This window comes from Amphiprion ocellaris, chromosome 5, assembly GCF_022539595.1.
Source record: "Amphiprion ocellaris isolate individual 3 ecotype Okinawa chromosome 5, ASM2253959v1, whole genome shotgun sequence".
Lineage (NCBI taxonomy): Eukaryota > Metazoa > Chordata > Actinopteri > Pomacentridae > Amphiprion > Amphiprion ocellaris.
Window position 1 is genome coordinate 15346798 of NC_072770.1, and position 17037 is coordinate 15363834.

Here is a 17037-nt window from a genome sequence, read left to right on the forward strand (position 1 = left end):
GGTGTATTATCATGCATGCTACTACATATACTGGCGCAATATAGATTTGTTTTGTGGTTTGGAGTAGATCCCAGTAACAGGTTGGCTGATGGAGAACCGGCATGCAGCTGATCTCCCAGTAGATCCGTTTGGTGGCTTGATAATCAGATTAACTGATGACTGAACACACAATATTGTGCACTCCAAGACTGAGCATCCAAAGGCAAACAGCACAAAAGTGAAGAGCTATTGTTGATTTAAAGGTACCAACCTCGGTGTTTCTTTTGATGCTTTTGATAATGTCAACAGATTAAAAGCTGCGGAGGTAAAGATGCAGTGTACACTCAAACAACCTGAGAAAAGAACTGTCGAACAATGACAACAAAGGTGGTGCGTCAAAAAGGATATGTCACTGTCTGAGCAATAGTAGGATAAAAGTGATTTTTATTTTTTTTTGCCAGGCTATTTGTTCATGACACAATACACACATATTTGATCAAACAAAGGCTGTCTGTGTAGCAGCCTTAGACATGGTGGGAAATACTTAAAACTCATAATCCTTGCATTTATGAAACAAATAGAGGAATTAATTTTAAATATCTACATCACAAATGCACATAGAAGTATATTTATGATTTTTTTCTCACCATTTTTCTCTTCATTTTCTACACATAACCACTCTAACCAGGCAAATGTAATTAAAATAATAACATAGAATTTTGTACTATGTACAGTGGTGGTACTGTTGTACCAACTCTACAGTTAGTTAACTGAAATAAGCAGTAAGAAGAGGGCACGATGAGATGAAGTAATTGAAAGAGCACCATTCAAACAAAGGAAAACAAAGCATTAATGCCTTACCATGATGGAAAGCTTTGAACAACAAACATGATGGTCATGTTCTCTTTAAAGAGTTCAGGTAAAAGTGGAAGCCTGAATGTAAGTCCAGTGATTTCAGTATTGCACTTCGTAGCATTTACCTAAAATTGATCCATCAAGTTTTCTCACAAGCGTAAAAAGTTTTTTTTTTTAAAAAAAAGCAAGTAAAACTGGAAATTAAAAATGTGTAAATAAACAGCTGCATGGAAATGGGCATAATGACAGTGTTTAGAGGAAGAAACCACATGTAAAGTAATTCAGTCCAGTTAAAAGTCACATTGATGACAGTTTGTCAATTTGTTGTCCTAGCATTTCCCACTCCCTGTACACCAGTGTTCATCCAGTTTTTTTGCTAAACATCAATACCACTACTGAGAGTGTAGTTCTGCCAGATTCCACCTTATCACCTCAACAGTTCAATAACACCTAATGTTTGTCTTGTCAACAGATCTGTTTCAAACAGCAGTATGCATCGTATCATGAAATGACATATTGAAAATGGAATTAAGGGTTGAGAGAAAGGTTTGATTTACTCTGTTGTCTAATCATTCCAGCTGGTCAATACAACACTGGACCTGCTCTACAAGTTGGCCGGAATGTCATTTGAGAATTACCTTTTGAGCAGTTGACATAATATCAATCCAAAAAAGGATTATAGGCTGGAGCTGGCTGCTCCACAAACTGCCTTCCAGCACCCATGCAGATAAGGAATAATTACTTTCGCAAGCAATCACTAAACCCTGCCTAACCTTCATTATTTGCTTGCAGAAAATTTCTCCAATAGAGGAACTTCTGTTGCCATCATTTACATGTGGAAGCACATAGTTACTGGAATTGAGTATAACCTAGTGGAACGGTCAAAAGTTCAATGACAGCACCTGTGCTTATTGGTCACTTTATTGCCCCTTTTCTCTTTTTAAACAAGTCACCAAAGCCGTGATTAAACTGTTCTGAGCTGTGCTGTTACAGTAACAAACTATAGAATGCCAGTTACTTTTTATAGATGTTTTAAATGTTAGTGTGAATGTTCTGTTCCCAACAGAAGTTTAAGTGATTCAAGATTCCAAGAAAAAAGGAAACTTCAATCTTCAGTGTGACATAACATGTTAGCATGCATCTTCCATGAGGATAAAGGGGGATTCAGATGCCCTGTTCCCCAGGAAACCAGCAGTCCTGTTATCATATTTGTCATGTTCTGTAATGTGCCTGTCTTTTTCATGCAGTCCCCAGCCACAGTCACCATTAGGGCTGGACTATGCCATGTCGTGACATGGGAACCCTTATAAACGTGTTAAGAGCCGGAGGCATTAGCATTTTGGACGCTACTGAATAGAGGCATTTGTTCCTCTTCCTGTGCCTCCCTGAAAGACTCTATTAAAGGGAGGTTTAGGAATTGCTCTGTTTTGGACATTTTGAAGTTGGGACAGCATGGAGAGAACATTTGACAGTATATTCTCTACTAGAAAACATTTTGTTTTTATTCGGTAATATGCAAAATAAAGTCAGTGCTAAAATGATATCACTATACATATATATAAATGTATATAAAACCTTCACAGTTGTTACATATCTGCCAGTACCTATCACAATAAACACTGGAAACATACAATACAAATACTGTATGCTAAATATTGCCCGCCCTACTATCAGGTTCGTGTGTGACTGAGGGGGATTTAGATCAAACAGAACGAGTCAATAAGAGACAATCTGCTTCATTTATGACCTTTTCTATCTGTGACAGAGGACAAACTCAACCTCATGTGCATGCCCTTAACAGATTCCAAAAGTTCATATTTACACTTCAATTGGCACTCTGTCTTCTTTTCACATACCCACAGATGTAAGATGTCATGAAGACACAAGTGCCTAATGGATTCCACCGTGTTGCTTTTTAGGAAGCCGGTAATAGACCAAGAAGAATTCATCTCCGCAGTTGGCTCCATTAATGAAGGCTTTGATTGATCTCTGATTCTATCTCGTGCTGTGGTCACAGCAGGATCTGTGGTCAGTGTGAGGCAGGCTCTTCGCTGTCTGGCATCCCAGCTTTCATCTCAAAACCTTCAACAGTTTATGTGTTACATGTGGAATGACGAGCTCATCCATAATGCATACTCCTCAGCTGTGCCTGATGATGAACAATGGTCAGTACACTGCATCTTAGCAACGTGAGTACACCTTTCAGCAGACGGCTTTGATTTTCTACCACCAGTTGTCTGTGGTGCCTGAGCACTCGGTTGCTAATCCAGAACAAGGTTATTGAAAAACAGAATTGATCAAAATCCAAGTGAACGAGATCCAGTGTACTGCTCAAACTGGCAAATGTAAAACCAAAAGTGTCACCAAAAGACAAAGTTACTCTAGAGTATACTTCAATATCCATTCCACCGAATAACAAATGTAAGCATGTCTAAAAATGTTTTCGCGACAAGCTATACAGGGTTTGTACACTTAAACTACCTTGGATGAGTGACTGTAACCTTCTGCCATGAAACCTAATTATGTGTTTTTGGTTTTGCCATTGCCAACCGCTAATATATCTGGAAGGCAAATGTGATTACTCTATTGGCCAGGAATCACAATAATATGATTAAAACTAAAAATTAGAGCCAGACTGATATTAGAGCCGGACATTGGCTTAACAAAGACAGATTGGTATCAGAGTACATCATACAACACAGAGCAGCATATTCCAGATAAGAACAGTGAGAATATATTCATTTTTTAGCCGTAAAACAGCCCGTTCTCCTGTCATTGTCACTACTCTGAAAGTCAACACTACAGAAAAATCAGCTGATATACTATCGTTAGAGTATTTTCCACCAGACAGTCATTAGCAGAACTGGCTTCAGAAGCCCCGTTTTTGGCAGGAACCAGCCCCAGAGCAGCATGGGAGTCCCCAGCCTCTGCTCCATATGAGGAATTGATTTCATGAAATGTAAGTATTGATTGTCATCAGGTAAAGACAGAGTGCCGCTACTGAACTAAGCAGATTCAGTAATGCCGTATTTGCCAGAATCAAATTGGAGTCAGAAGTCAAAAATAAATCACAAACTATGTAGGATGAAATCCTGCAAGATCTATCTGCATCTTATTGGGCTTGGACATAATAAAATATATAAGGCTGTAACAGAAAAGCCTCTTAAGTGGCAGTGACAACAGGGAACCATGCTGATTTAATTCTACCTATGACAAACAGTGAATTTACTGCAAGCTCTCAGGCACACACCAAGTCACACTACAGTGAAAGCCTAATGATTTGTAAAAGGGTGTATTTGGAGAAGGGAACGATTGTGGTGGAAACCAGGGAACAGGCCAAGCGCGATGACTGCAGGCTCTAAAGAGTTCATTTGGATGGCTGAAAATCTATACCGCCACTACAAAAACAAGAGAAAGGGGGTTCCACTATATCCGCCTTTGTATGTAATTGGAAAACGATGGCCATGTAAAGCTTTTCACCATGACTGAAGAAATAAACAAACTTGATGAATGTGCCTTGTCATGACCCTGTATTGATTTGCAAATACTGCATTTAACACTTTATGGGGAAATATGGGTAATAAATCCTCATTCCATTGAAATATGCAAGCAGATTTACAACATCACCTCCTGATGCTCGAGCACTTTCAATTTGAAGGTGCTTATTTGGCTATTTGAAATCTTAAAACACAATTAGAGTGAGTCCAGGGAGAGCACATCCACAGCACATCAATTTTACCAACCCCATCCCCCAGTTTAACACTGCCACCACTGTTTGTCTCTACTCTCCGCCTCCCCCTTCTCAATATTGAAACAAGTAAACAACGCCATCTTTTCCAGCCCTTAAATGAAGATAAACGAGGACAAGCTTCCCAATTAGCCTCCATAGATGATTCAAGGGCTTGCAGCAAGAGGGCATCACCACTAATGTACTTGTGGTGGCTCTTGCCTACAAAGATTTCTACGTTTTGCACCCTGTTTTAAAGGCAGGAACAAGAACATTGAATTCAGCCCTCTGAATTAATTCATGTGTTCACACTGTCGAGTCTCAGATGAGCCTTCTGAATGTGCAGCGGCAGCAGAACGGGGACAGCCATTAGTGTCCACAGCAGTGCAGCTCTAATGATGATGGCTGTGGACTTGCTGTGCTCTGCATTCTGGGCACCAGAGCTCCCGGCTCTGGTCAGACTGGGAAGGATTGCCTAACATGCTCTTGAGTAGATAGTAGTTCTGCATTTACTGGGTCAAGACAGGAACCACATGGCTCACAACGATATCCCTTTGATGCACTGGAGCACATAAAGCTTTGATAAAAACCTGCTTTTCTATTTCTCTCTTTCTTTCATGTAAATTGTTTACACTGCTACTCAGACTAAAAGCTCCTGTTAAGAAAGAAAGTAGTCTGTGAGGAAAAAGCAAATCTACAAATTAGGCAGATCAAAGCAGTGGACTCCAGTGGTCAACTCCAGCCTTCAATCTGAGTGCTGTTTACGGACAGTGACAGAGAAGCAAAGCAACACCATCAGTTTATTGGCTCTACCTCCCGCTTTAACAGCAGCAGGAAAAGGAGGACATGCGGTCTTATAAATCAGTCACTGTGTGGGGTGAGGGAAGCATTTTGAACCACTTTCACCACTTATTGAGCAAAACAAATCCCCCCTCTTGTTCCTTTTAGAGCCAGTGTGAGGTCGGAGCATCGTAATGGAATCCTGCTTACGGTTGGCTTGATCAGTATTGGCCTCCATTTTACAATTCATTAAAAAGAAAAAAAAAGACAGACTGATGTGACTCCACTGTCAATACACACACACGCTCAGTAACTGCATGCTCCTCTAGCTACATACAACATGAATCACCACACAGACGATGAATACCCATTACTCACACCACATATTCAGTGTTTTTTTCCGTCTGTCTGGGCTAGTAAGAATGCAGTCACCAAATAATGTAAAAGGGTCCAGGCCTGGTTGATTATTTTAACATTTTTAGGACTAATTCATTCAACAACAGCTGCTCCTCCATCTGTGTTACGGTATCACATGGAGAATTTAGATTACAACTCCACTACTAGCTACGATCAATGTGTACAATTTACAGGCAAATATTGTGAGATAAGTAATTAACTCAGCTCAAGTTGAGAAAAAGAAAATTGATCTGTACCATTTTTGAGAGGCACGAGCAACATATTTAAATGATGTATCTGAACAGCACAGATTTTCCCCAGAAGGGTTGCTATCACTAACAGTATTATATCTATGCTATCACACATGGAGTGCAACAGCGTCTCTGTGGTACTTTACATCTCTGTGATTCAGTGGATCAAAATAAGACTGCTGTGATTGCTGGAAAATCCTCCTCTCTTCACTGTGATGCTAACATGCCTCTGTCAACTTACAAGCAAGGCATCAGTCTCTCTTTGTGAAGTTAAGACACACTCCTACACACCCTCGAGAAGACTCATTGTTTTTCGTTCTATTTGAACAGTTCTTTACACTCTGGTTGTATAGCGAGTGAGAGGAAGGATGTTGTTTACTTCATGACTGAGATAGCTAAAACAATACAAGGAGGAGCAGCTTCGGTCTAAACAGGGTTGAAAAATGAGGGTTGGGTAAATGGGGAAGAAAAGAGCATCCACTGCTGCAAAATCTGCATGAAGGTTCTTTGAGAGCCAGAAAACTATGTCGGTGCTCACTGGAAGGAATGCAGCCTGTTTCTATTATGAACAGGCGAAGAGTCTGCCAGTGGACTGCCCTTCATAGAAAGACACAATACACAGGGTTAATAGCAGTGTTTCTGGCACACTTTCGACCCCAGCCAAAACCCCATCGCACTGCAGGTGGTGAAGAAAAAGAGCAGCTCAAGTATTAAAGAGGCCTCAGTGTGTTAGTAATGACATTCGACACGGAACAACAGAAGAAGACCTGCCTTTAACCTTCAAACTCTCGGCACCTCTTCCAATGCCGAACCCCAGGAAGAAGCAAAGCCATCTGTAACTTTAGTCTGACTGCAAATGGGGAACCTGGGACTGCTCACTGCTCAGGGATATGATCCAAATGTTTCAACAGCAGGTGAGTTACACCACATAGCAGTGCCAAGGGGCCTATACGGCACCAGCTCAACAAGACGGCAAGAATACGCACTCTGGGGGAATCAGACCTGTAGACTGTCTTTCATGATAGCATGTAGGCCTGTGATTCACATTCTGAAAAAGATTATCACGAATCCATTACACAGGGTTCAAACTGTGGCTCAGCTGGGGCAAGTAGCTGTTTAGAAGGGATTACTGAAGTGTAAAATGGTTTAAAAACAGGAGGTGTGAATTTATTGTCTGTAAGACACTCGTGAACTTGTCAACTGTCAGAAAACTGACAGACCTGAAGGCTAATAGTGTCAATTATATTCACTTTCCGTGGTGATCTCTGCAAACATCCTGTGTCAAACTGTCATCCCATGAACACCATGGCCCCCTAAATTATCATGACACCTGCAGAGCTGGCAGTCTGTTGTTTGACTATTTTTGTAAGGTGGATAAATCAGAGAGGTGACATCAAAGAGCTTCAGATTAATACATGTATTTTTTTGCTGAAAGCAAACACTAAACAGGTGCTATTACCTTTTAGTGACTGTGGAGCTACTGGAGATAACAAAACCTGTTTTAGGACAAGAACAAATGCAAAAAATGTACAACAACATGTCAGTCTGCTTTACAAATGAATCTGAAATGTTAAACAAGTCCCGGATAGTGTGAAAACTCCATCAAGCAGAGGTTTGACTTCGTTTAAGAAACTGACCAAATTCATAGAAAGAACATTCAGAGTTCAATATTCTCCCCAATGTGAAGACATATTTTTTTTCCATTTCTACAATTAATTCATGAGAAAAGCCATCAAGCATGACTGACTAGAATTTAAAACCCAGTTTCATGAGAATTTGTGAGAAACAAGTGGTCTGTGGCTGGTGTGCGGCTACAGTGCTCTATGAAACAAAGTTAAGACCCCGTTGTCACTGAATAATAATCCTGCTGCGGTTATCACACTTGTGGCAGATGCAAGAGAATTAGAGGCAAAGCCGTCGACAAAACTCTGTCACTCTCTCAAGAAAATAAATCATGACAGCATGAAGTCAATTTAAATGCAAATGTCAGTGTTTAAGACAACACTGAAGAGAGCAGCGTGTTTGAAGGAGTTGTGGTGCTGAAGGTGAATCGCACAACTAAGGGCCACCCAGATGTTCTTGCTGGGGAAGATGACACACTGCCTCTGGCTTATGACACACCACAGGAAACCGGAAGGGTCAGCAGAAAGCCACAGAGAAACGAGCATTCATCCAGACAAAAAAAAAAAAAGAAAAAAAAAAAAGCCCATGTTTCATGTCACACCAAGACTGATGGGAGCATTTCCAGGCTGAAGCCCAGGATATCAAAGTCGGATTTCTCTCGGATCACCTCTATTGATCTGTTTTTGTTTCTCAAAGCCATTGCTTGAAGCCTTTAAGCCTTTTCAAATTGGCAAAGCTCTCATACTGAAATGGTGCAGGGTTTGCTCATACACAGACTGTCGAATTTTAACAGAGCTGAAAAATTCTGGCTCAGACCAATGTGGATTCTGTTTTAACCTGACCTGAGCCGACAGAATGTAATAAACACAAACCAGATTTAGCCAGACAGATTGCTGTTTTGACATTTTCATCAGCTATTCATTAATCACTTCTAAGCAAAGCAAGGTTTGAAGTCCTAAACCTCAAACAATTTATTAGGTAAAGTAACACAAGTGCAACCCTAGATAAGAGGATTCCACAATGACGAATGTAGGCAGAGAAGCCAAAACAACTAATTACTGGGCTGCAGGGCACTATTTTTATCTATAAAGTATTTGTTCCTCTTAACATTAACAGGATTAATCTGAAACAAACATCTGTTTCTTTCCAAAAGTATCTGCAGTTTTCCATTGTAGCAAATTAGCACATACCTGTTAGTCATGCAATGCCTCTGTGACAGAACAATGTCAACATTATTTCCCTTCTTTGGTTGTGCATTTTGTCAAGTTTACTATGCTAGTTAATTATAGATAGCCTGTATTTTTCTTTCTGTGCTGAAGAAATTCACAGTTTGCACCACAGTCAATGCACAAAAATACAATATTTTCTCCCTTGTGGGATCATGGCCAAAAGAAAGACCCTACGGCTGTATTTCTGTAAAGGAACAAAGCATGGATGCTATTTCAAGGAAAACATTGAAATCTTTTGTAAGAAGAGCTTTTGGTAAAAACTAACTGTTGAAGTTGTCAAGTTTACTTTCTACTTACTGTGTGATCTGTTTTATATTTTCTGGTATGCTGCCGAGGTTCAAAAAAACAAAGCCATGTACAACATTCACAAAGTATATCCACACTGTGATCTACCAACTCTACTGTCTTCCAGGAAATCAAAGCTTCTACATTACAGTTTGCTGCCTACTTTCTAAAAGGAAAATTATTCCAATTATAGTGGATGCTAATCTGGTTGGCATTTCATAATGAGCACTACACTCCAGTAGTTGTGTAGAGGGAAGTTTGCATCACACTGATTAGCTAATGCAATTAAACAGTATTCACCCCTACCACTACCCTCTTGTGTTCCAGAATGAGTCAATTCATGACTAAAATGTTTAGTAATTTAGCACCAAGTCCCAACATCCTAATAGCTCTACCTAACCAGAATGAGACCTCGGGACTGGTCTCATTTTGCTTGCAAATTATCCCCTGATTCTCATTACAACTCGACTGCAAACCACAGAAAGTGTTACAAGGTGAGATCGTTTGCAATCCAATATGAGCCAATAAAAGCGTGCTCTGCAAGAAGTCCTGGTTTCCACCCAAAAAAATTTGGAGCTATAAAAATAATGAGGTCAAGAAGGTCTGTGGTTCATAGCTGGTGGTCGGCGGGTCACACTTGTAAAAATGGAAATCGGAGCTCCCCCAAGCTGATGAATTAATTTGGATTCATACCAGTTTGGCAAGATTCTTTCACTCAACATTTGCTCTGTCTAGGGGTGAGTACATTAAGAAGTAAACATGCTGAGCTCTGGCTCTTTGTTGAAAATCCTAAAAGACAATGCAACGAGTTTTCTAAACTATCATACTTTCAAAAACTGTTGAAAATGTTAAAATAAAAAGGCCTGCTGCGCACTGGGAACAAAATACTGCAATCGTGAGCATGGCAGCCAATAACAGAGCTATGGTGCAGGACAAGCCAATCTATATTTAAAATTTTTACATTGTGAAAAGGTTAATAAAACCTTGTATCCCTATTAGGATGAAACGATGAGGTACTTTTTTATCTGCGCATTCTCAAACCTCAATGACGATTTAGGACAAATGGATTACGGTAGAAAAAAAGGGGGATTAAACACTTTTTCCTCACGTGTTAGTCCACTTAGCAAATTGACAACTCAGCTCAACCTTTTTGTTTCATGATTCTAATCATGCTTCATCTGCTCGCTAATCTCTCATTTGGATACCGCTGTGCTTGACTCGAGGTCTCAATGGGCCAGTAAACAGGCTCTTAATATGCAGAGCAGACACAGGACTCTCATGTTCACACCAAATCAACATACCTAGAGCTGCACTGGTTTGGGAGTCCCAACAGTCCACTTACAGTACCCAACGGAGCCCAACACGATGTAATGAGGTCCCACGGGAAGCCTCTGGACATACAGCACTGCTGCCCTCCCAGCAGACCCTGTCACAGAGACACATATTACTCACCTACTTCTAGACAGACTCCTGCAGCATTTAAGGGACACATTATCTCAAAGAAGCGATCAAGCTCCAGACTTGTGCAGCACCACATCAATTGTGACTGTCATTATTTCTGAATTTGGGACAGAGCATGAAAAACTGGACCTGAATATATTATTGCTTTACATTTTTTACATGGTGTAAAGGTAACTTTACAAAGTGAAGTATCTGTCCTTATGTATAACTGTGGGAATCACTTTTCACTTGCTGCCATCATTTAAACTGTTTAACTTGGTGTTGGTAAATACATGCAAAATAAATAACATTCTCTTCAGCTTCTTTACTTGTACGTGGTTAGTGCTAATTAGCAAATGTTAGCATGCCAACACAACAAATTAGGGTAATAACAGTAAACCAGCACGCCAGCATTGTCATTGAGTAGCTCAAAGTACCGCTGTGTCTAAATAAGCCACCAGCATCGTCGTAAACTCTGGCTGTATTCTTGTTTCTCCTATAGAATCCTTTTGTTAACATTACAAAATAAGCCAAATTTGTCAAATGTATTCATAAAATAAAATTCAGAAAATAAGCAAAACAATTAGTTATTTTTGTTTTATTATTAACATATATATGAATATTTGATGTTATCTTTTGACAAAGTTGACTAGTGACCATGGCGTAAAGCTAACAAAGAAAGGAACAGTTATTTTTGAAGGCAAGTGCAATTCAATATTTGTATGTCCAAATTACATTCGAGGACATAAAAATATAATATAAAAATATATGCTCAACTGAGGAACTGCCAGAAAGCTTTGAGTCTACATTACAATCTACATAATTTATTGAGTCAAAATGCACAACATTCATTGGTATCAGCCTCTCAAATATGAGGCTGCTGCTGTGAACAGGAGGAGGTTTTTTGGGCTGTTGGTTGGACCAAACAAGCAATTTGATTTGTGGGAAACTGGGAAAAGCAATTTGAACAAATGCACTGTGAAACATCACAGAATTTTAGTGTGAGGTTTGTTTCCTTCCTGTCCTGGTACGTCCTCTGTGTCCCCTGCCTGTCAAATGTGTCCTCCCTCATCCTTGGTGCCCTTCACTTTCATGTCCCAAGGGTCCCCTTGCAACCTTATCCATGCAGCCGCACACAATACCCTTCATGGGACACAAAGCCAATGATACCAGGCTCCTCTGTTCCATTCTCTACATTTGTCACTTTTATTTCTAAGCTCTTTGTTCGTCTTACCTCTGTATGCATGAGTTATCCCAAATTGAGCCTGCAATTGAAATGGAAATCATCCCTGTGTCCCGGTGACTTAAGGGCAATAACTTCTTACTCTTTGAGGCATATCTGTCATGTTTGTTGTTCCTTGGAGGATCTTATGGTTGTGCTGCCCTTTTCACCAGGCTTTTTAACATAAACACTGAATTTAGAGGCTATGTACCTGCTGATTTCACAGTGGCATTATAAATCGGAGCAGACATGCACAAACCGGGACAATACGACAGGAAAATGAGTTTGAAGCTGACAGCAGTGCGCGGTGGGATTAGAATTCCTCTCATAAAACATCCCCTTATTGGTTCTCATTATTGGTTATGGTTTTCATGTGAGCCTAATCCAAGTTGATTAATTAAACATAAAAATTACAATTCTAAATCCAGACAAGGGAGAATAGCCCCACATATCACTGTCTTTGCACTGAATTCAGGAGAGGAGGCAAATTTCCCATGAAAACATGTCCACAAACAGCCTGGAGGGACGAATAATAACACAACAAGTGGAAGATGCGCGGAAACATTGTCGCTTGGACACAACAATAACGAGACATTCTTATTTTTCTGAGTGATGACATGAAAGGCTTGTGAGCTCTGTAGCTGACAAGAAATAACAATATGTCTGTATAAAATGTTCCCATATCTGAGAAAACAGCCTCGGGGCCAGAGAAAAAGGACAATGAAAAGCCAAACTACGTTCAGACAGGGATGAGCACATCACTGGCGTTGGCTGCTGACCTCTTTTCCCCTCCTTCTAGAAGAGGAGCGCTGAACATACGAGATAACACTGACCTCACGACGGGTTTGTCCTTGAGGATTAACTTTACTGATTAATTGTCCGTGCAGTGCAAGAAACCATTGATCATGTTCACCCAGTGGTGTTAATGATGCAGTGGCCTGTTAAAAAACAAATAAACCTTGATTCTGATGATCAGCACCCCTTATCGCCCCCGCTACCCCTTCATTCCCTGTCAGAAGCTGCATGCAGGAAATCATTTCGCTCGCCTCTCCATCTCTTCTCTGAACCCGTCACAGGTATCATAAAAAATCTGGTAAATAAATACGGACATTGCCAGAGAGCAGGCAAGGAAATGAATATTTCATGTAACCAAACACATTTCCAGAGCATAGTGGCTGAAATGTGCCTTTCCGGCTGTCATCGGTGACAAACATGAAAGAGGAGGGCTCAGGTAGCGTTATGCTGCAGCACTCTCAACTCTGCCTGCAGCACAGGGAGCACCAGTCGTCACTGTAATTGCTTGTAGTGCTGGAGCCTGAGCTGAACCTCAATTAGGGACGGGGTACTTGCTAGGCTCCACACCCTCTCAACGCATCTGCCAGCCACTCTGGAAAACATACTTGAACATCTCAACACCACCAGGTATCACTGCAATGTTTGCCATTATCACAGTTTAGGTTTAGACATTATATCCACGGATCTGCCTGTTGTAAGTGTGACTCTTCCTAGGAATCACTTGTGTGGTTTTTTTTTTTTTTTTTTTTTGCATCACCAGCAGTGGCACATTCTAGATGAGGTGATAACAGGGCAGTTTAAATGGACAATTAGTCTGACGCAGCAATTCACTTCTGCTCTCTGCTGTCAGGCTGCTTCCGCTAATCTCTAGTAGTCATCTGATACTCTAGATTCCATCCAACAGACTGAATTATAACCTCGAATTATATTTCTGATGCTGATAAGAGATGTATCTAATACAGTCTATGCTCAGATAAGGGAGGGGAAAACATTTTAAAGTGGTTTTTATGCACAAATTAACAGACAGAAGGTACCAGATACTAAACATTCTAAATCAAATAGAGAAAATATAGTTTCCAACGTCCCCTGGCTTAACTTGCACCCACATATCACTGTGGCTCTTGACACATATATCTCTCAGTCTCCTCTGGTAAATGCCAGGTGTACACAGGGAGGACACAAAGAAAAGGCTCTCTGTTTCTTTCTCTTTTTCACTCTCGGCCCCCCGCCCTTTTTCTCGTGCTGTACATAGGACAATACAGCGGGTGCACTCACAAGCCATAAGCCCAAACTTCTCTGCTGCCAGACAAACACACACCTGTATGAACAGGTAAAGACAAAATCACAACCTGCCTCTGTCTTTCACATCTTCAATGCACTTCCTGCCTCTGAAAATGCTGCCAGTTTGTGGCGCGTGAGCAAAAAGATGAAAACAACACAGCAAGGTGTAAGCTCAGGTGTTTTTGTCATTCATTCAATCTGTGCGCAACAAAGAGAGCCAGACACCATACTGCATAAAGCGTCATTGATGTGCAAGTGGAAGTTTGATCCAAGCAGCTACAGAGCAGTAAGCGGCTGGTTCTCGCCATATGAGCAGACATTTGTTGTAAACTCACAGTCAGCTGAGTATGTGAGCCACTGACGTATTAAGAATGAGTCCATCTCCAGCCACAAAGGATGTCCTGTTTGCTGCATTTTGTAATCTAAATGATTAAAAGGATGAAAAAGGTCCATGAAATGCGCCAGGTTGGAGCTGCATATTAAGTGGTGGGAGGGTTGGCTGACATGGACCAGCTGGGAGATGGTCGACACTTTGCTTGTCCAATTACTGGCTCTCGTTCAAATTGTTTGGTGAGAAGCATTCGACCTACTTCTGGACACAAAGCACTACTGCCCTGAATACAGAGAGGCTGGGGACCACGTGTGATGACAAGTGCCATTAGAGGCTCTTGTCTTTGGCCTAGAAATTAAATTTGGGCAACTTACCTGATGTGTGATAATTCTGGCTATGAACACTGGTGAACCTTGCTTTTAACACAGCCTGCTGGGATGAACAGGGGACAACATAAATAGGATAAGCAGCACGCGATGATTAAACTCACTGATGGGAGTCTGACCTTCACAAGGTCTTTTTGTTTCACACCAAGCAGCAGCAGTGCTACTTGTACTATCACAAGACCAAGCAAAAGTGGTAGTGGCAGTATGTTTACTGCAATAGAGCTCTATTACTTCATTTTCTGGAAAATGTGCCACAAACTGTGTTACAAACAATATAGGCCAAGCTGATTGTGTTGCGAACAATACGAGAAAAGCATCAAAAGGAATACAAATATCAAATTATGGATAAACTGTGGAACATTTCTGTGTTTCCTGGGATTCCCTCAAAGGCATCATCTGTAATGAGACACCACAAAACAGCACTGAGGAAACCAACATTTGAATTTGCAGCACCTCCACACAGTGTGCGATGAATTAGCATACCTCGTAAATATTCATATTGAGGGAATCACTGTGTCAACGATGTGAGATGTAGCCGGTTTATAAATGCAACAAACACATCAAGCACACAAGCAACAAATGTTCCATCCACATCCCCATCAATTAGGAAACAGGCAACAACCGCAACACCTATCTTCTGATTTCAATGCCACTGTAATGCGATTTTAATCACACAGATTTAAGTATCATCAGTCTCTCTAATGTTGTGACATGCTTAATCATCAATGCACGTAATGAGGAGCAATTTCCTTAAGCGTGGAAACGGATTAAAGCAACCGTGGGCATTTTGTCTGTGAAAACATTCATTTTTTTCCTGTTAAAACCTTTCACAGACTTTCAAGATTGCCTCCAGTGCCACGTGATAGCACTTACCCTTTCTCAGTACCAGAATAAATCTGCTGAAAAGGCACATGTAGTTCCTCTACAGAGAATTTGCACAGTATATAGTACTGGGCTTCTAAACAAGCATTTTTTTCCCCATCTCTTCACAGCTGTCACATCACATGCAAAACAAAGTGCATGGATTTATTGGAGAGTGAGATAATGCAGTTCAGCACACAGAATGATGAGGTATGATTCAGTTCTGCGGTTCAGTATCCAGCATGAGAGCCAGGCTGAGATCATTGCTGTGGTTTGGGCTGAATAGTGGCAAATATGAGAGACAGCACAGTGTGATGTCCAGTCAGGCAAATATGAATAGGAAAAAAATAACTTTTAATCTCAGAATGGCTTTAATGTTAAAAACTAAAACAATATTTAATTTTTATTTTTTGTTTTAAAGCTGCATTCATGTGTTTTTAAATAAAAGGTAGCTTGTTAAGCTAGGTTAGCCCTGGTTAAACCCAAACTCTCACTCTACTTATTATTCCACTCATGAACACCTGGAAATATTACAGGAGGAGTCGTGACAACAATCTGCCAGCAGCGAATTTCTACCTCTTTGCTCACATATTTTTTATTATTATTTTTACATTTAAAATCCCCAACCCACCTTCCTTGGACTCCGTGCAGGTGGCTGCTCTTATCATTACCGTCCAAAAGCTAGGTAACATTTCTAACAAGTGCAACAACTAACAACGAAGAGGGAAATGTTTTTTTTTTCTCCTGTCAGAAACGCAAAAAAATGCGGTAAAAACTCACCCCTCAGGTGCAACTCATGTCGTGGGCAGCCGTTCACAAAAGTTGAATTTTTTTTTTTCCTCCACCGCTGGAAGAAGAGGGGCAGAGGGAGGTTTGACTGGGAACGTAACGCCGCTTAGCCTCGCAGTTGGTCTGAACCGGAGAGCCTCCCCTCTTCCTCCTCCTCCTCCTCCTCTTCCTCCTCCCTTGGATGCTACTATCGCTCCCTCCTCCTCCTCCTGCGCCTCTGTAAGGAGGAAAAAAAAAGTAATAGCGGTTTCTTTCCTCCTCCTCCTCCTCCACAAAGACAGACCCAAAGAAAAGACCCTATCGCAGTCAATAGGTTCCACAAAACCCCATGGCAACGCAGAAAAACCGTGCGCAACTTCCCCGCGTTGTGACCGGGGTGAAGCTGCCCCCAGCCCCCCGAACAGTGACAGACATTATTCCCGAAGTGAGCAGGTTTTACTGGGAGGAGGCTGAGAGAGAGGGATGCCGCTCAGACACGGATCAGAGGGGGAAACATGGAAATTTAGTGTTTATCTCATCATATGCAACTGTTCCAGTGTTCATAGTTGTGAGCCTGAATATTTTCTGTGGTGTCAATTCTTTAACCGTCCTGACAGTAGCAATTCGTTTTTTTCATCAAGTATTTCTAAGTTATGGATTGGTAGTTTTGTTATTTTTTACTACTACATATGTTATATTTTGTATATGATATTTTTTAACATGCATGTTACGTTAAAGTTCTTACTTAAGTTTTAAGTTGGCTCAGAGGAGTCACCAGCTGTAGTCAATCAGTAAAAATCACTTGCTTAAATATATGTGTGTTTTACA

The 17037-nt window shown here is 40.9% G+C and overlaps 1 protein-coding gene across 11 annotated transcripts in view; it reads right to left on the minus strand.

The window, feature by feature from the left end:
* The window catches only part of chl1b (cell adhesion molecule L1-like b), a 61875-nt gene extending 45291 nt beyond the window's left edge, over positions 1-16584 (minus strand). For 3 of the 11 annotated variants that reach the window (XM_035943973.2, XM_035943976.2, XM_035943975.2), the window contains exon 1: positions 16222-16577. The gene's annotated coding sequence lies outside the window, so the exon portion shown is untranslated. Of the gene's footprint in view, positions 1-10426; positions 10552-16221 lie in introns of all 11 variants that reach the window. The other 8 variants (XM_035943971.2, XM_035943967.2, XM_035943970.2 and 5 more) reach the window with 6 other exon arrangements.
* Between the last annotated feature and the right edge of the window lie 453 nt (positions 16585-17037).